This window comes from Podarcis muralis, chromosome 14 (genome assembly GCF_964188315.1).
Source record: "Podarcis muralis chromosome 14, rPodMur119.hap1.1, whole genome shotgun sequence".
Classification (NCBI taxonomy): Eukaryota; Metazoa; Chordata; class Lepidosauria; order Squamata; family Lacertidae; genus Podarcis; species Podarcis muralis.
In genome coordinates this window covers 6,070,405-6,090,722 of record NC_135668.1, presented here as the reverse complement: position 1 = coordinate 6,090,722, position 20,318 = coordinate 6,070,405, and the positions used below count along the sequence as shown (strand labels likewise).

The following is a 20,318-nucleotide window of genomic DNA, read 5'->3' as shown; positions in this document are numbered from 1 at the left end:
AACCGCTTTGAGATGTTTTCCTTAAAATATAAAGCAGAATAGAAATGAAATGAAAAATAGAAAAAAACTTTATTGCAAAAATAGACATTCCATTGTGGCGACCACAACCAAGGCATAGCTGTCAACTTTTCCCTTTTCTTGTGAGGAATCCTATTCGGAATAAGGGAATTTCCCTTTAAAGAAGAGAAAAGTTGACAGCTATGAACCAAGGTTTAAGATCCATTTGGTCTGAGTTTCTAACACTGCCAAGGAGCATTGCAATATCAGTAAATTTGACAGCCAGGTTAAGAGAGCTGGCATGAAGTGGAGCACCAACAAAAGGTAGGGCCTTTTTAGATGCTGAAAAAGCATTTGACCATGTCTCCTGGGACTTTATGTTTAAGGTTTTGGAATATATGGGTTGTGGAGACACTTTTATAAAAGGAGTTAAGTTAATATATACTGATCAATCAGCAAAATTGATAGTAAATAATGTATTGACAGAGAATTGTAAAATAACTAAAGGAACTAGATAAAGTTGCCCGCTGTCACCTTTATTGTTTACAACAGTTTTAGAAGTTTTGGCGCAAAGAATAAGATGTAATTAAGAAATTAAAGGAATAAGGGTGGGGCAGAGACTATAAATTAAAAGATTTTGCAGATGACGTGGTGGTATCTGTAAAGGAACCAATAGAGTCAATCCCAAAAGCACTGGAAGAGATAAAAATATATATGAAGAAACAGCAGGTCTTAAAATTAATAAAGATAAAAACAAACTCCTGGTAAAAAATATGAATGTTGAGAGTAAAAATACATTACAAAGTTTCTCAGGCTTAAAGATTGAAAAGAAGATTAAATATCTGGGTGTGTGGTTAGTAGCATTGCTTAAGAATGTATATAGTTTACAGAAGAATCCCTGCTTACACGGGGTTACTGTTCCAAACTGCCTCATGCATAAGTGCCTTCTGTTCCCAGCCTAGCCCCCTTTCGGCACTGACCAGTGTTAAAAACCCAGATATATAATCTAATCGCCAAATGGCACCTTAAGCCTAGGTTACGGTTGCCACAGTGGAATGTCCAGGGCCTTCCCCCACCCCAAGAGGTTTCTTGTTGCTATTCATTTCATTTCTGTACCGCTTTATATTTAAAATTACAAATCCTAAAGCAGTTTGCAACATATTAAAACATCAAATAAAACAATCCAGAATAAAACAAATTCAAGCTTCAAGGAAAATAGTTCAGATCTTTCTCTAAGTGACATTTGTTTTCCCTTGGCACCAACCTGGCATCCAGAGATCTCGATGTGGTTGCAGTTGGACCTGTGCCAGACACAAAATGTGCCTGGTTAATTTCTAGCACTGACACTGAAAATGGTGTGCGTGTTGACCGCTCATGAGTGGGGAGGGGCCTGTATGTCAGAAAATGCATGTGAGGTGGTTCTTCTGATCACATAGCTGTGTTAAAAGTCTGTAGGAGGGTCAAGTTTAATTACAAACTAGTGTACTATAGAGTTGGAAACAGAATTAGGTTTGCTAGAGAATCATTTTTAAAGAAGGTGACAGTTGAAAACTGGACTAGTGCAAGTGCTGCTAATTAGACATGGAGGTGGGTGTAATCACAAAATAGTACAATTTCCTAACATTTGAGTGACCAAATGTAACATCTGTAATCAAATGGGGATGATAACTGCATTAAAATGTCCGCCTCCCTCGCCCTCTTTCAGACATTTACTGTATTAATAAACAAGTAGTAACTGGTACATCACCAAGTGTAAGTTGAGTTTTTTTTGTTTTGTCTGCATAATGATACTTAACTTTCATATGGATTGTAATTCCTATATTTTTATCAGTTAGTATTACCATCACTTGAGGTTTAAACATTTACAAAGTAATATGTGTGGTATAGAATTATTATTTTTACTTTTCTTGGAAAACGTAGGATTTTGAGCCTGTGAACTCCCCTTGAATAAGGGGATGACGCCATTAAAAAATTCTATTTGTTGCTGTCTCCATCTGCTTGCAGGGAACAACTGCACCCAAGCGTCTTGGATGATATAGAAGAACTCCATGAAACAGAATAAGCAAGTAAGATATTCCCCCCTAATGTAGAGGCAATGGAACTGAAAGATGTAGCATGGCATCTAACCAGACTTCCCTGGGAGAAAAGAATGGAAAGTCATATTTTAGATCAGATGCTGTGACCCATTTTTTAAAAAAAATAAATCATTTTTGCTAGTGCTGTCCATGAAGCTGCTGCTCAGGATATAGCTAAAGCCAAAGTCAAGAATAATTTTTTTAAAGTGCCAGCAACCCATGGAACAAGGACTTTAGATTACTTTTTCACTGGCAGAATCTTCCCCTCTCCACAATCGTGGAGGGAGTTTCTAAAGCAGTTTGTGATGGTAGTGAGCTATTCAATGAAAATTTTAAAAACTCCGCTAATCAGGTTAAAGTCTCCTGCAAGAACCTAAGCAGGTCTTTGGATCCTACCCAAAGTAAACTCTGTTTCATGCTTCTACTTTAGATCTAGCAAAGAGGGAATATGAGTAAAACAAATACCTACTATTATACTCTTAGACTTTCTTATAGTGATTGCTGGCCTTCCAGGGCACTGTATCATTGCAGTGTATAAATTTTACCACCCAAATCAATTGTGCTTTATATTAATTGTCTGCTTTTCACTTGATAAAAGGATTTTTGGGAGATGGACGCTAGGAAGAAAGTTTGCCTACTGATATATATGCTAATTTTGTTTAGCTGCTGTTGGACTTTAAGATGACATGGAAGCATAAGGATTATTTTATGCTAGAACTGTGCGTTTCTGCAGATTTAGAAACTTATAAAATGTCACTTGGGTAATATTACTCTTGAGTTTTAGGTTTCCTGTTACTTATTTATGCTTGAACTTACAAACAAGTACTGTGCCTGCCCAGTGAAATGCAGTGTTTCTAAATATTAATTTGTAGCATATACTCTTTATAATGTAATTTAAATAATATGGGGAAAAATAGAAGACTATATATGCTGTACATTTCTTGCTGATCTACTTATTTAATATTTAATGAAATTGTGTCACTTTTTATGGGTCATTGGTCATTTTGATTGACTTACACAGCCCTTGGAAAACCTAATTTAATTCATGTTGAAGAGAGAGTGAGGAAGGGGCTTGGATCTACTACAACTTTAAGCTGCAGCCAAATGGGGCATAGGAAACCTGTTACGGGCATTTTCTCAATAACTTTGTGTCTGCATTCTAATATAGTAAAATATTGTTCAACCATTGAATGCTGCTAGTTGTAGAGAGAATTGTAGACATATGATTTGGGCCAGTTCTGCCCCTTCTCAGTTTCTGAGCTGACTTGCTAGAGCATGAGGTGCAATAAAAAGATTCTTTAAAGTTTTTTTGGGCAATCCTTTGTTACCATGTAAACTAATCTCAGCAGAGCATAGCAGATGTAAAAAAGTAAAGGTAAAGGGACCTGACCATTAGGTCCAGTCGTGACCGACTCTGGGGTTGCGACACTCATCTTGCTTTATTGGCCGAGGGAGCTTCTGGGTCATGTGGCCAGCATGACTAAGCCGCTTCTGGAGAACCAGAGCAGAGCACGGAAACGTCGTTTACCTTCCCGCCGGAGCGGTACCTATTAATCTACTTGCACTTTGACGTGCTTTCGAACTGCTAGGTTGGCAAATGTACCTAAGTACTAAAATTCCCAATGAAAGTATATAGGAAAATTGAATTACTTTGAAATATTGTCATCTTTGTTAATGATGAATATATTATGCTTAAACAGGGTTTTCCTCAGAGTATTGTCTCCACATTCTGACTTATTGTGCCATCAGTTGGCAGATGGTGGGGGTGAGACTACCTACCTAAGTTGAGCCACTACCCTGCAAAAACTGCAGCCCTGGGTGTGGATTGGCCTCTCATTCCAACTCAGATCTGCTTTGGGTGCATTGTTTGTCAGTAGGGGCTTGTTCTGAAAGATGAGTTCTCTAGCTTTCTACTCCCAGGGCATACCAGAGGGCTGAAAATTACTGAAGCCACCAGTCACAGAATGGTAGTACAGGATTAGGGCCAGCAATATAATGGTAGCAGATAGAAGTGACTATTGGCACAATCAGCAAGACAGTTACTGTCGTTGGTAGGGCCTTCTCTGTGGTGATCCCCTGGCTGTTGAACTCCTTCCATTGGAGGTTTCATTGTGTCTCTTTGCAAGTGTTCACTTTGCAAGTGTCAAAGACATTTGGGTGAGAGGCGTCACTGAGACTTCTATTTTATCTTCACTGCAGATTGGTTATGTCTTATTTTAATGACTGAATATTGTGGTTTGAGTTGGATGTAAGTTAATGCTTATGAAATTGTCTTGATATTAAACAAACAAACACACACACACCTCACATATTCAAATGGGTAGACAGACACACATTCAAACAGCCTCCCTGCTCTTCTGTTGATAAGTAGATGGGTGAGGTAGAGTTCCACCTGAAAGTTGGCTGCAGCCACTGATGGTACCTGAACTATAGTTCCAGAAATGCTTATCTGAGGCATCTGTTGGAGACTAATTTCCACTAAAGGGGAAACACTAAAAATGATGGGCTTTGCAGGCTGGAATGTGTGTGTATAGAGATCCATACTCTAATGTTCAGGGTGGAACTCACTTTGTCTTTGGGAAGAAGAAGGTGCTTGTAGGAGCATCAGGTCTCTTGAGTTTGTTTCCTTGTGTTGGTGAGAGGAATGTGGGATTTTGACTGGCCAAGATTTATGAGTTGCCTGGGAATATAGGAAAGACTATATCATATCAGCTTGGACTGCCAGTTTTGGTTGAGTCAGTAGGCCAAATTTAGTTTTTCATCACTGAATCAGCTTAAGATGGTAGCAACTAGGAGCATGTATTTTATTACAGTTGTCCCTCACTTCTGGAATGCTAAGGAAGTCTTAAGCTCAGCCAAGTTTTCACAAAGGTTGCAAAGCTTAAATTTCACCTGGCATTTAATTCAGTAGTATGGTGTGTTCAGTTAATTGTTAGTTGAAGTGGCATGGGAGGGGAGTAGTTAGTATACTTGCATCCTATCAGTCTCTCGGGCTAGGCAGTATTTGTATGCTGGGTCCTGATTGTATTCATTTATAGTTGTTTCCCCCACAAACATCTAATGAGGAAAGAGGGAAACCAGTGTAATTCTTACTAACTCTGCTCCATGGAGGAAATAAGCCATAGCTGTCAACGTTTCCCTTTTTTAAAGGGAAATCCCCTTATTCCGAATAGGATTCCTTGCAAGAAAAGGGAAAAGTTGACAGCTATGAAGTAAGCTGTTGCTTCTCCCCTTTCCCATTTATTTTGTGCTGGAAGCAGCAATGAGGTATAGCTGGCAACTTGTGGGAACAAATTGCCACAAATGGCTGGCAACTTGTGGGAACAAATTTACCTGTTCTTCAAGAGAGAATGGGAAGGAAAGAAGACATGGCTTCTGTCCCTTGAGTTCATAGAATCATATAATGGTAGAGTTGGAAGGGATCCTGAGGGTCATCCGGTCCAACCCCTTGCAATGCAGGAATCTCAGCTAAAGCATCCATGGCAGATGGCTATCCAACCTCTGCTTAGAAACCTCCAAGGAAGGAGAGTCAACAGATTCCCGACAGAGACTGTTCCACTGTCGAACAGCTCTTACTGTCAGAAAGTTTTTCCATATGTTTAGTCGGAATCTCCTTTCTTGTAACTTGAAGCCATTGGTTTGAGTCCTACTCTCCAGAGCAGGAAAAAACAAGCTTGTTCCGTCTTCCATGTGACAGCCCTTAAGATACTCATTGGGCTTCTGCAGATTTTGCCAGCAATGCCTCACCACTGCTGTTGCTCCCTCTTATTCAAAACTTAACAAGAAAGGAGGGAGGCAAACCCTCTTACACACCCACCACCCAGAAGTAAAGAAGGGGTGTATTTTCTCTCTTCCAACTGTATATTTGTCAGAAGGAACAGCAGTAATCTGTTGCTTGTACCTTCTGCGAAAGCCCACTTCAAGGCCACAAACAGGGCATGAAGGCAGCAAGCCTCCCCTGATGTGTGCCCTTGGTTGGCTTGTGCCTTGGAATCTATAGGCTCCATTTTTTGCAAATAGCTATTGATAGAAATAAGAACAGCACCATGCATTGTTTAATTGGATTAAGCTGCCATCCTGATATGTGTTACAGAGACCTGGCTGGATGTAACTGAACTGACAAATGACTGCTTACACCTAAGATCTACCTACACCTACCTACGCCTAAGATCTAGTGTTGAATGACAGTACGCCTCTGAATACAAGTTGTTGGGAATCCTGAGTGGGAAGAATACTATAGCACACTGATTTTGCCCATAGGCATCTTTGAACGGAAATGTATGTGCCTCGTACTTTTATCCAGTGTACTACTAGCCTGTGACCTCGTTAAGCTTGTAGATGTGATTTTTTTACACTAACTGCTGTGCTTCAGATGTATTATGATTAGTGCTGTTTTGTGTGATTTTCACGATTTGTTCCACACACTCCATTTCTTATTTGCCTTGTCAGTTTTACCTCCAGATTTCAATATTGCATTAGGATATTCACTCTTGCTTTTCTCCACTGCTTTTCTAGGACCCCAACCAGGAATTGGTCCCAACATGGACCTGTTCAGGATTCGGTTCATACCTGGTTACAGGACTGAATAAACTTTGTTCATCCTGTTGAATGACTTTTACTGGGAGAAGGACAGTAAAGGGAGTATGAACCTATTGCTTCTACAATAACTTTCAGCAACTTTTGAAGCTATCAGCCATGGTATCTATACCACAGAGTTGTATCGGATGGTTGTCCCTCGGTTCCCTGAGTGTTAACTGCTACAGGGTCAGACCTGTCTTGAATGCTGTATAACATCTGTATGAAGCCTTTGAGGGCAGTTACTGGGAGATTTGGAGCTCTGTTTCTCTGTTACAGCTTAGTCAGGTGGGGCTGTGCAAGTCCTGGGCTAGTGTCTGGATACAGTGGTGGGCTGGAGGAAGGAGGCCTTGTTGGTCTTGGATTCAGGAAGTGGGTAATTTGCCTGTTCTAGATCCTGTTACAGTTCCTTTGAAGGGGCAGGCATGTAGTTTGAGGGTACTCCTTGATCCAGTGCTGCTACTGGAGGCTGGAGTAGCCAGGAGTGCCTTTTACCGGCTTTGGCTGATGCACCAGCTATAAACTTTCCTGGACAGGGATAGCCTTGCCACTGAGATCATGGTGAGCCACAGAGACCCTTGTGGTGGTAACATATAGACTGGGTTACTGTAATGTACTGCATCTGGGGCTGTCCTTAAGGTTGTGTGGGAAGCTGATGCTGGTGCTGATGCATAAGGCCAGAGCTGGATTCCTGAATGAAACTATGTACTGCAAGCATATTATACCACTTCAAAAAAGAACTGCCTGTCAATTTGCTAGTGGGCCAGGATTCTCATTAGTGAAACAAGTAGGTACATCACCTCCCCAATAGCATATTTAACTAATCTTGAAATACCAAAACATGGAAGAGCTTTCACTCTGGCTCGTTTTCAGGCTCTCCCTTCAGCCATCCAGGAGGGCTGTTTTAGGAAGACACCTTATGAGGAGACAAAATGCCCCTACAGCTCTGGGCACATAGAAACAATTGAACATGTTTTTCTGCACTGCCAGTATTACACAAACATATGTGCTAGGTTTATCCTGCCAATAATACAAATTTCCAGGACACACAGGGCAATTCTATATCTCTTTACTGCTCCAATATATAAATCCTGATATAACATATTCAGTTGCCAGATATAGTGCTGCTATGATTGACATACGTCATAGGAGGTCTAAAATTGAAGGTTTTATTTTCATGTTTTATGTGTTTTTATCTTATGCCGGTCTACTGTAATTGAGAGAATGAGTAGTCTACTTCTGCAGTTGCCTTATTGCCTATCTAGAATGTTTTCTTTATGTATGGAGGTGCTCTTACCTTATGCTGGTCTAAGACTGCAATAAAATTTTGGATTGGGCCAGGATTTATGACATGTTGATGACTTACAAAACCCTAAACCGCTTGGTTCTATGCTATCTGAGAGAATGCTTCCTCCCATATAGATCTGCAGGTGAGGCCCTTCTAGTTATCCTATCATCCAGACCACTGGCCATTCTGACTAGAGCTGCTGAGAGCTGAGAGTCCAAAACATCTAGAGCAGGGATTCTCGAACTTTCTATCCCCAGAACTCACTTGAGGCAGCTGAAAATTACTGAGGCTCACCAGTCAGAAATGGTGGTGCAGGAGCAGAGCCAGTCACAAAATTGTGGCAGATGTAAGCACAGTTACTGACAGCACTTTCTACTGATATCTAATCCATATTTGGAAATTGCTAAATTCTTTGCCACAGTGTTTTCCTTTTAGGCAATGAGTTCTATGGCTCATCTTTTCTTGAGCTAAGTACAGACACCTGCCCTTTTTGGTGCATTCCGGCATCTCTTTAGTGTTGCTGTTGGAACGGCACTAGTAACCTCGCGTTGGATGCAACGGGCGGCATGGTCCTGAGATTGTGGCAGCTCTGCGATTGGGTGATGGAAAATTGTCTGTCCCCAAAAGGTGGGAGTTCCTGCACCTCTTTTTCTAGAAAAAAAATACTGCCTGGAGGTGTGGTGATTCAGCCTCCCCATTTTAGGCAGGAGGTTCTAAGTGGAGAAGTAGTTTCTTTCATCACTTTTTCCTGATCCTTTTTACATTCATTTCTTTCCTCTCTTATCCTATTAATTTCTATTCCCAGTTTATTATTTAATAGTAACCTTTTCTCTCACTTTTCAACACCTCTCGTCCTTACTTCCTCTCTTCACCCCCCTTCCATTCTTCTGTTTCCTGGCCACTTTTACTCAGCATGCAGAGAGTTGCTAGTGCTTTCATTGATCCAACCAAAAGGCGCTGGCAAGACTGGGGAGCATGACAGGCAAATGGGTGACAGGAGAGGCAGATTGCAGCCCTGAGACCCACTGTTTGAGCATCGCTCTAGAGGCCACCAGAATCCCCATCCCTCAGCAGGGAAGCTGGGTCTCTACTCTGCCTAGCAAGAGGAGTGGTGTGTGCCTTAAACCTGCATAACAAAAGCAAGAGTAAAGCCACCTGAATCTTATCATTTGCTGAATGGAGTGCTGTCCTTTACTCTGCAATGCCAGCTGAGAGGTGGCCGGGGCTTATGCCTTGCAGATCCGCAGGCAGGAAATGGCCATTTACTTTGCAGTAAAGCAGGGGTTGGCAAGGTTTATCTTGCGGAGATCCCTCTGTGGGCCGGATTGTGTGCAGACGTGATTTCTGGCGCCGCGGAATCGAGTCTCCGTGCTGCGCTGCGCTGCGCTGGTTTAGCGCAGCGAGTGGGCAACTCAGTTCAGGGGCAGCTCGTGGGCCAGTCAAATGACCTCCGCGGGCTGCTTCTGGCCCATGGGCCTTAGCTTGGTGACCCCTGCAGTAAAGGCTTTACTTTGCAGTACAGTGCTGCTGCCTGCCTAGTGGGGAGGGTCTGCAAGGCCAGCTGGGCAGTACACTCTTGTGAAAAAAATATGAAACCTTTAACGCAGTCTGGAGTTCCCACTGGTAAGGGACAAAGTATCAATATTTCGCCTACCCCTACTGCTCTGGAAATCTTGGTCCAAACAGCTGTCCGGCTGGGGCAATGGGAAAATTTGATTCTCAATTCCAAAGTCTGCGTGGACTATTTCAAAATCAATTAAATATATGGTGGAGCATATTTAGCACATGGATTTTGAAATAACTCTTTGTAGTTGCAGATCTATTTGGATGTGCTGAGGTTTTTCACTGTAAAGAAGCAGATTATAATATAACATAAATAGAAGTAATAAGAGATTTTTATCAGTTGCTTCAGAATGTTGTCATTAGAGAAATATATTATGTGAAAAGAGTTGTAAAACAGATAATATGTAGGCCTCATTGCAGGAAATGTAAACAATTCTTTTAAAAAATTAAGGAGCGCAATTGTTCCTGTAGTTGTCTTATGTTATAGGTAGGATTTTGAATTTTGATGCTGAAACTTTGTAAAACTGACACGAATTGTTTATTTCCTACTGTATTCCATTGCTGCTGTTGTGCTGATCACAAACCTTGAAAGTGTGGGGGAGAGGACTGTTATTATGTTGACTATTTTATTACTAGGCTGTCTGTCAGTATGCTTTTTATTATGTTTTGTCAGGTATATTTATTATGTTTTGAGAGGTATATATCCCAATTTCTTGCCAAGGCTTTACAAATTTGTGCAATAAAACATAAAGGGGGAATGGGAAATGATTTACCTACTAAAAGTCAGGGAGTAGAAATGTAAACCACTATTAGTAGCAGTATTCTTACTACTATTTTTATGTGTGTAACGGCTATTCTCTAAACACAATAAACCGAACTGACTATGTTTTGTCGTTGATGTTCTGTAATGTGTTTTTAATGTTGTACATTGCCTTGGGATCTTTCAATAAATATATACATTGAATTAATAATAATAATTTTAAGTCAGGTTTTTAAAAGGATTCAATAATTTTACATTCTGTCTTTTAAAAAGTTGATTCTTGTCTGGTCTAGCTTGAATTCATTCTGCTTAAGCAATATTGTTCTGAAGCTGCTGGAAACATTGTGAGCGGCTGGTGTAGAATTCCACTGGAACATTGCAAATTCCATCTACATCTATTATTAAATAACCACACTAACGATGGCTGTGGAAGCTGTCCCTCGCATCACACACAAGTATTGTATGGCAGATAACAAAAATAGGGGCTATTGCTATGCACCATTTGCTTTTCCTCTGCTGCCGGTTGTGTCATGCAAGGTTGTTCATAAATCAGTCCATATTTCACACAACCCACATACCTTGATAAAAGGCTGCCAAATATATATATGCCTTGGTGGCCTGTCTTTCCCCACTTCCAGAACTTAAATAGTCATTATGTTGTATGAAGCCTTTGAGGAAGTAGGCAGATAGAAACCACTTTTGACTGTTAGAAGGATGGGTAATAGTCATTATAGAGATGGGAGCTTATTTCTTTGTGGTGTCTGAAGTGTAGGCGGGTTCAAGAATAACCTGAGACCGAGATTAAGCTCAGAAAGTCTTATTTACACATCAGGAACAAGAATGACAAACGGGGGCACACAACCTAGTATATGTACCTTAACCCAGCCTAGGCAACACGACCCCCCATAGGTTGTCTTGTTCTGTAACTAGCGAATCACAACACTGTCCCTTTCGCAGCAGGGGATTGGCTGCCTGTCAGCTACCAATAATCACATTGGAGAGTTTTAGAATCCTTCCTGTCTTTTGTTAAGCAGCTGAAGCTCCAGGAGGCAATAAGGCCTAGACCTGCAATGGTATACACACAGCATGGATTTGGCTTACAAAGCCTAAATACCAGACCCTCCAAGTGTCTCTATTTTCCAGGGACGTTTCTGATTTAGAGAAGACGTCCCAGTTTCTGATTTGATCCCAGAAGGTTCTGCTTTTCCTTAGGACATCCCTATTTTCATCGCAGAAATGTTGGGGTATGGCATGCTACCCCTGAGCCAAGAAGAGAAGTAACTATACAGCCTTTAGAAGGCATCTGAAGGCAGCCCTATATCGGGAAGTTTTTAAATGTTTAATGTTTTATTATGTTTTTGTATGTGTTGAAAGCTGGCCAGAGTGGCTGGGGCAGTCAGGTAGTCAGGATATATATTAAAAAATAGCGTCAGCATTGATGCCTATGACCAGCAGCTATGGAATGCCTGAAAGGGCTCAATGCAACCCCCTAGTTTAATGCCCTGTTCTTGGTGGCAGGGTCTGTTCACAAGCTATCCATATTTGAGTGTTCATTATTATATCTATGTGTGTTCCCCTAATAAATATTATTATAAATAGAAGAATTAATCTGACTCATTTTTAGTTATTTGTTCTGTATTTTATGTTTTTATAGTTTTATGCTGTTTTAATCATTTTAGTATACACTGCCTTGATTTTGTTATGAGTTGACAATTCATGAATATTTTTATAAATAAAATAGTAAAATAAAAATACTGCTAGATTTTGTAAAAAGTCTGTTTCCAGATTTTGCTAAATCTTGATATTTTCATGAGTCAGTTTTCTACTTTCTGGGTACTGGGCAAGCAAATATTTTTTTGTTTTGTGTTTTTTGTGGTGGTGGTTGTGTTATTTCTTCTCTTGTCTGAGGAAGAAAAGGGTTATATATGCCAAGAGATTACTTTTGTCTTTGTCAGTGGCAGACACCACACTTCCTCAGCTCCTGGATCAAGTACAGCAAAATTAATACAGCACTTCCAGCTGCAAGATGTGACAAAGTTGTAGAGGTTTTCTGCTCTGGCAAGAGTGTTGGGAAATCACACCCTCATACCATGCAGATGATTTACAGCTCTACTGTGGCTGTACCTTATGGCATTAAATTATAACTGCCAACTAACAATAAACATGACTTCGCTTTTCAGCAGGTGATACTGTAAAGACCTTCCTTGAAAGCAGTCATTCTTAGTTTGAAATTCCTCTTTCAACCTGCCTTGCTCATTTTAGGCCAATCTTAAATGAGCCTTAACATGAATATTTTGTCCTTTGTCTATGCTATTAACCCATGAGCCAACTATTTGACATATATGCAAGCTGAGAGGGAAAGAAATTAACAATTAACTTTTCTTTTTCTTAAATTTTATTTTTATTTTTCATGGTACAGAAGATACATTTTGAGAAAACACGTGTTACAACAGTAGGCAACAATCAACTTGTCCTGATAAAATTAGACTTTTGTCACACTGTGTAATAAAGTTTTGTTAGATTAGTCTAAAATATCACATCACATTTTCCCATGAGTGTTGGGCGGATTCCTGCCACAGTCTGAACAATTGATGTATTTAATAAACATTTGCCATAGGGATTGTGTTTGTTCTTTGCTGCTCTGACCTGACATGCTGATTTCTCAGCCAGTGCTATTGACCATACTCTGGTGTGCCTAGAATAGATGTTAACACCAGTTTTCCAATATCTGGCTATCTCCATATGGGCAGCTGTCAATAGAAAGACTAACTGGTCATTGTTAGGTTAATCTTGAATGGGTTGGGTCAGTGCTTTTTTTCCTGTGGTCCCGCAGGGGTATGCATACCCCTAAACATTTTGTGAATCTTTGTACTTTTGTGCATTTATTGTATTTATTTTTTCTGAGTTGAACTATAAAATGGTGATTTTCTTGAGTCAAAATGAGTGTACCCCTAAACATTTTTGTAGGAAAAAAGCACTGGGTGGGATCATAAGCCCAAGTAGTGTTAGTGCATGCATTTCAATAGTTTTGTTATATATCAACCTTATTTCTTTGAAGACTGCACTCCAGAAGGGTTTGATGATGTTACAAAACCACCACATATGGAAATATACAATCACTACTTTGATTGTCCAATACCTTAGATATCTGGGATAGCATCACTGGTTTATAGTGCCATTTATGCAAAAGTGTTCATTCTGATTTTTGCAGAAACCGATTTCAGCAGGCTCTTGGACCACAAAGACATCCATTTTTCATTTTGTATTTTGACTTCTAGGTCCATCTCCCACGTCATTTTTGTGTACAGTGGTGCCCCGCAAGACGAAATTAATTCGTTCCGCAATTTTTGTCGTCTAGCGAATTTTTCGTCTTGCGAAGCACGAAATCCCATAGGAATGCATTGAAAATCAATTAATGCGTTCCTATGGTCAAAAAAAGTCCAAACAAAGCCAAATTTGGTACAACAACAGTTTATTAACTGCTCTTTAAAGTCACACATACTGTAAAGAGCAGTTCAAAAATTGAAGGGAAAATAAATTAACTTTATAAACAAAACATGTCTTTGTTTTTAGACAAAGAAAACAAAGTCGCGAGACGTTTTCGTCTTGCGAAGCAAGCCCATAGGGGAAATTCGTCTTGCGAGGCAAATCAAAAATGGAAAAACCTTTCGTCTAGCGAGTTTTTTGTCTTGCGAGGCATTCGTCTTGCGAGGTACCACTGTACAAAAGATTGCCATATTCTAGGTTTATTAAAGCTTTATAAATTGAGGAAGCTATGCCCTTAGAGAAAGGAGAGAGGAGTGAGGTTAACAAAGATGTGTTCTGTTGCTGTTAGGTTCCAGTTTGCCTAAGTGGAAATATCTGGATTTAACAGGAATCTTAACAGCTGATTGAAATGGTACCATGACCATTTAAGGTTTGGTATGTCAGCTAAGAATTGTTCTTTTCATAGAGGAATACCATTTGCAAAAAAAGGTATTTTAGCATATATAAAAGTCTGCCATCTGTTCCCAGTCATTCAATCTAAGCATTGTCCTGCTTTTTTAAAAGATATTTGGAAGTTAAGAGGAATAAGGGGAGATATCAGAGAAGCCAATTTTTTAATTTCTGTTTTCCAAACATTCAGTGTGGTGTGGAGGAAAGGGTTTGCAATGGTATGGGTTTCAGTGAGTAAAGAGGGCAGAAAAGGACATGCTCTGTATACTGGATCTGAAATTTCTATACAGTGGTACCTCTGGATGCGAACGGGATCTGTTCCGGAGCCCCGTTCACATCCAGAAGCAAACGCAACCCACATCTGCACGGTGCGGGTTGCGATTCGCCGCTTCTGCGCATGCACGTGACGTTATTTTGACCGTCTGCGCATGCGCGAGCAGCAAAACTTAGAAGTAACGTGCTCTGTTACTTCCGGCTCGCCACAGCACGCAACCCGAAAATACTTCTCCCGAAGCTACTTCAACCCGAGGTATGACTGTATCTAGCCATGGTTTACCCTTTTGTCTGTGGATCAGTGACATCAAATGCTTTAATTGGAAGGCATTGTAATAAGTTTGGAGGTGTGGGATTCTGAACCCGCCACTTTAAACACGGATACATATAATTCAGGAGCCTGGTTGCACTTCTTGTCCTTTGTGTATGAACTTTTTTACTGAGCACTGCCATATTTTAAATTGTTTGGGTGTAATCCTACTTGGCAGCACTTGGAAAAAGAAACACTGCCCTGGAATCTTCAGATAAAGGGCAGTATATAAATTGAATAGATAACTTGAACAGCAAGAACAATAATTATCATCATCATCATCATCATCAGGTAACTATCTTTACAGCAGCTATGAGTCCTGACCATGATAAATGTGGGTATTTCCAAGATCTAAGTTCTTGTCATAGCTGTAAAAGAAATGGTGTGAAGTTTGTTTTTTAAAGTTGACAGATTTTTAGCTATCTGCAGTTCCATATATTTTATTACCTTGCTGCAGATTTAAAAACCTGTCTGTTTTTGCATGATTAAATGGTCAGAGGGAGAAATACCCGTATACATTATTTTTTTATTTGGATTCATTGATTTTTGAATCCAGTCACTTTACTGTAATTTCTTAGTTCTTTCATTAATACACACATTGCAGCTTTTGGATTAGATAGCATAATTGCTCTATCATTTGCAAAAAGGCTTATTTTATGCATTTCCTTTTTTTTGCTTGCAACAATTACCTTTAATCACTAAAAGCAAACTCCTTAGTGGAGGACTGAAAGGTAAGCAATAGAAAAATCAGTGTGGATCTTGGAATTACTGTCAGCTTAACTTGTGTTCATGGTAAATTGGTGAAAAATGCTATCCAAAGCTAAATATATATAAATAGCACCTTTCTCAGGAGAAACCAGCATAGCTTTTACAAATGGAAGGTTAGCCATTTTCCTAGCTTTTAGAATTCTTCAACAGCATTGACATAGAGAAGATTGGTAAATATTATACACTTGGACTCCAAAAAAGAGTAGAAATAGACCATTTTCACATGTAAGAATGTGATATCAGGCTCTGTATTGAGACTGGTGCCAGCTAATATTCATGAGTAAGTGGGGGTCATGCTGGACAGTGAGACAGTCAACTTTGAAGATGCTGCCAAATAATTCAGGTTGGAAAGCAGATAGAAAAGAGAATCTCCAGCCTGGTCTAATAGTCATGAGAATAGCATGTTAGATTCATTGTGTATATAATCTAAAGCAAATCACATAGATGATAAAAGCCCCAGGACGTCTAAATAGGGTGTGATTATTCAGGATAGAGATCACTGGAAATGGTCACCTGTGGCACTGATGAATGCAAATTTTGTTTTTTGTTTTTTATAAATTTTTATTGGGTTTTCACATTTTATATAGACAACACAAACACACAAAAACAAAGACAAAACATGTATAATTTCAAATCCTTACTTTCTTAACCACACTCCCTGACTTCCCCCCACCCCCCCTTCATACATCCCAATTCCAATAGTTAGCTCAGCAAGTTCTTGTCTCTCATCCTTACCATATTATTATTATTTTTTTAACTTGACTCTTCTTGGTTGGCCATATTTCACTTATACAAATCTCTTATAAACATTATGTCCTTTTCTAAGGTCGACCCAGATTCCCTTCCCCAAATTTCCCATTTTATATTAAATATTGGTCATGATAACTAAACACAAAAGTCTTAAAAAATTCTTAAAATTCTGTTTTCACCTCCCTCCCTTCCCCAGTTTCAATCCCTTCCCAAATAAATGTCCACAATAACAGTTCTTAGCCTGGATTTCTCACGTCCGAGGCCTTCAAATCTCTGTCAGTCCCTCTCTGCCGGTTTTGTTGGTAGTCCTTTATGTTGGTCATCAGGTCTCGAAGGAGCACTATCACAGTCAAATCAAAATTTCTTCCAACCAGTCCTCCATATTCAAAAGGGGAGCCCCATGATGAATGCAAATTTTGTTGAGGACAGATTGAGAATAAAATAGCAGATAACATAATGATCTTATACTAGTGTATGGAATACTGTGAATAGCTATGGTTGCCCATTGGGGAGGGTATATTGTAGATGTGAATGGATAGAGAAGTTGTATTCCTCCTTTGGAGTCTTTCTCAGTGAGGTTCAGGGATGGTAAGAGTACTTCTTCACACCACACATGCTACTGGGGAATTCACTGTAATTACACAATGACTGAGGTGAGGAATGGGATCTAACCAGTGGGCCGCATCCTGAGCTCCCCGCTGTCCATGGACCACTTGGACAGATACGTGACTCACCTGTCAATCATCTGATGTCAACATGACATCAGGTGACTCAACTACAAATGGAAGAATCTGAAGCACATTTTTACATGCACTCCTGGTTATCCCCCCCCCCCTTTTTGCTTCCCAGCTTGAACTCAAATTGCAAAGTAACATCCCTGCTTAAAGTGGGGCTTCGGGCATGGCTGACTAGTGCCAGCTGCAAGCTCTGCTTCGGAAAGGGATTGCATGCAGGAACTCTTGAATGTAGCCAATCCCAATGGATTTTGCAGCTACTGCCAATCAAGTGATCAGCACCATGGCAAACCTTGCTTTTAGCAGGAAAAGTTGTTGAATGCAAAGTTGTGCTTTCCAAGGGAAATTGGGAGTGCTCCTGATCATTCTTTTGCAGCCACAACTTTAACTGTCCACGCCTGTCATTACATATGATAGCAGGTGGGTGTGGCTTGGGGAAAACAGCAGTTGTGGGCTACATTAGGGCCCCTGCCTGGTCTAATTAGACTTGTAGGTGTTGGGATACTGCCAGGGAGACAAAAGTCCATCATGGCTCCACGTCATCGCCTCCGGACGTCCATCGATCTCCCGTAGACACGCAGTATCAGCAATTAGCGACACGAGCTCCAGAAATAGCTTGCCACATTCCAGAACTGGTGCACGCTCTTATCAGCAGATAATGCACAGCGAAAGATGCACGCAGGAGAGCATTATTTATGAGTTTATTCTGCGTTAGTCAGAACAGAGAAAAACATGACTGCCTGCTTCAGCGTTCAGGCACCGAGAGAGAAACGAAAGCAACAGAAAACATAAACATCCTGTGAACAGGAAATGCGCAGACTCTGTGACTCACAAAGCCTGCTCCCTTTTAAGGTGGAACGGAAATATCCTAACAGTAGGGACTAGTGCTTTTTCATTGTTGCACTGTAGAATTAACTATCACAAGATGTAATGATAGCCACTAAGTGCTTTCAGAAATAGGTCTATTAGCCATGATAGCTAAACACAGCCTTAATTTTCAGAAGCAGTGCATCTCAGTGCCAAATGCTAGGTACAAATGGAATATGACCTTTATTGTAATGTTCTGCTTCTGAGTTTTCACCCTGTCCACCCTTAGAAAGAAGATGCTGAAATAGATAAACTATTATTCAGTTTAACCTCCTGCGCATGAGTGTACACATTTGTCTAACTTGATTTTGTATAAACCTGTCTATTGGGCCAATGCTAAGTGGGTTTGTATAGAATTTAAAACTATTTATATGCCATTAATAGTCCAGGAATGCCCTTGTCATACTATACTGAGGTACTGTGTTGTAGTAGTGTCTGAGATTCCATAAAATGAACAGTGGGTACAACATAGGTGTTATATGCATTAATAAGAATAAGAATAATAAATGAAATCATATTTAGGAAAAAATTAGCTGAAACCTGTTTAATGCAAAAAGCTTTGTCCTAATCACTTACTAAAGTTTCTCAAGGAACCTTAGTAGCTATTAGGTATGATTTCATGATTTCAAAACAAATGGATAGAAGAGAAGGAACCAAAGGACTGGTTAGGCATTTGTAACTGTCTGGTCCAAAATTTGGTGCTTTATAATTTGTTCATGAATTATTTGGCGATTAGGAAAACTAAACCAGCAAAATTCACTGATAACAACAAACTTTGTGGATAGTTAGACTATAGACCTGAGTTAGGGAATATGGTGCCATTCAGATGTTACTGAACTACAACTCCCATTACCCCTTACTGTTGGCCATGCTGACTGGGGATGAATGGAGCTGATGTCCAACCTCATATAGGGAGCCACAAGTTCCCCGCCTAGAATAATTCCTACAAACTGGGTGAGTGCATAAGACAATGGCAGGTATAAGTCAATGCATACTGTGGGGGAAATAATTTTCCCTCTCCCTCCTCCTCTGCATAAGCACATACCCTCTAACATTTCTCAAATGAAAATAGGGATGTCCTATTCAATGACAGTGATGATGATAATAATAATTATATTTTTTAATATGTACCCTGACTACCTGACTGGTTGCCTCAGCCACTCTGGGCAGCTTTCAACACATATAAAAACATAATAAAACATTAAACATTTTAAAACTTCTCCATATAGGGCTGCCTTCAGATGCCTTCTAAAGGGTATTTAGTTACTTATCTTCTTGGTTCAGTGGTCGCATACGATAATCTCCAACATTTCTCTGAATAGGGATGTCCTAAGGAAAAATGGGACATTCTGGGATCAAATCAGAAAATGAGATGACTTCTGTAATTCCGGAACTGATCGGTAAACGTGTGTTTTTGTGTATGTGTACACACACACACACACAGAGAGAGAGAGACAGAGAGAGAGAGACAGAGGTGGTGATGCGTCTAACGACATGAAATAACCAGGAGAAAGACTTTTGGGCAGAAATGTCAGTACAGCATGTGTAGTAATGAAAAAGGCAGGCGGTAAGGAGGAATGAACGATGAGAGAAAAAATTGAGCCTTTATGAATCTGGTGTGTCTATATTTACAGTGCTGTGGGTGGCTTTGGTTCTCTGTAGAAGAGGATATCTAATAAGTGAAATAATTGCATACCATATCTAGTGCAACTCAAATACCGCATTTTTCCTTGTAAGACAATGGTTTTAGCTAAAAAAAAAAATTAGTCAAAAATTGGGGGTCGTCTTATACACAGATGGTGAATGCACAGAGGTTTTAAAAAACCAACACACTGTTGCTTGCCAGCCAGCCAAATAAACCGGGATAATTTAGCTCAGGCAGCAAGCAGGCACGCACACTCTGTGAAGCCCTACAGCAAACCCGGAAGAGCAACCAAGCTGATGCGAAGCGAGCAACGAAAGAAGCAAGGCAGACCCACTAACACACACCCAATCCCAATGCTCTCACGCTCCGATGCTTGCAAGCCCTCAGAGCCCAGAGGGGGGAAAGAGACACCACAAAGCAGACCAACGATGCACAAACGCACCAACAACCGATGGGGTGGGATGGAGGGCGCGGTGAATGAAGGGCTGGATGGGCTGCCCTGGTGTGGTAAAGCACGTATGAGCTTAGCCTCACCAGACCAAGGAGAAGTAGATCTTGGAATTAGATCTTGGAGCACACACAAACAAGCTGGACACAGTGCACAGAACTGTTTTGTGGTTAAGGGGTGCTAAAGGTAAAGTTAAAGGTACCCCTGCCTGTACAGGCCAGTCTTGACAGACTCTAGGGTTGTGCACCCATCTCACTCAAGAGGCCGGGGGCCAGCGCTGTCCGGAGACACTTCCGGGTCACGTGGCCAGCGTGACATCGCTGCTCTGG

The 20,318-nt window shown here is 40.4% G+C and overlaps 1 protein-coding gene across 7 annotated transcripts in view; it reads left to right on the top strand.

The window, feature by feature from the left end:
- TCF12 (transcription factor 12) overlaps positions 1 to 20,318 on the top strand; it is a 145,494-nt gene that overhangs the window by 25,768 nt on the left and 99,408 nt on the right. The gene's annotated exons all lie outside the window — the stretch shown is intronic.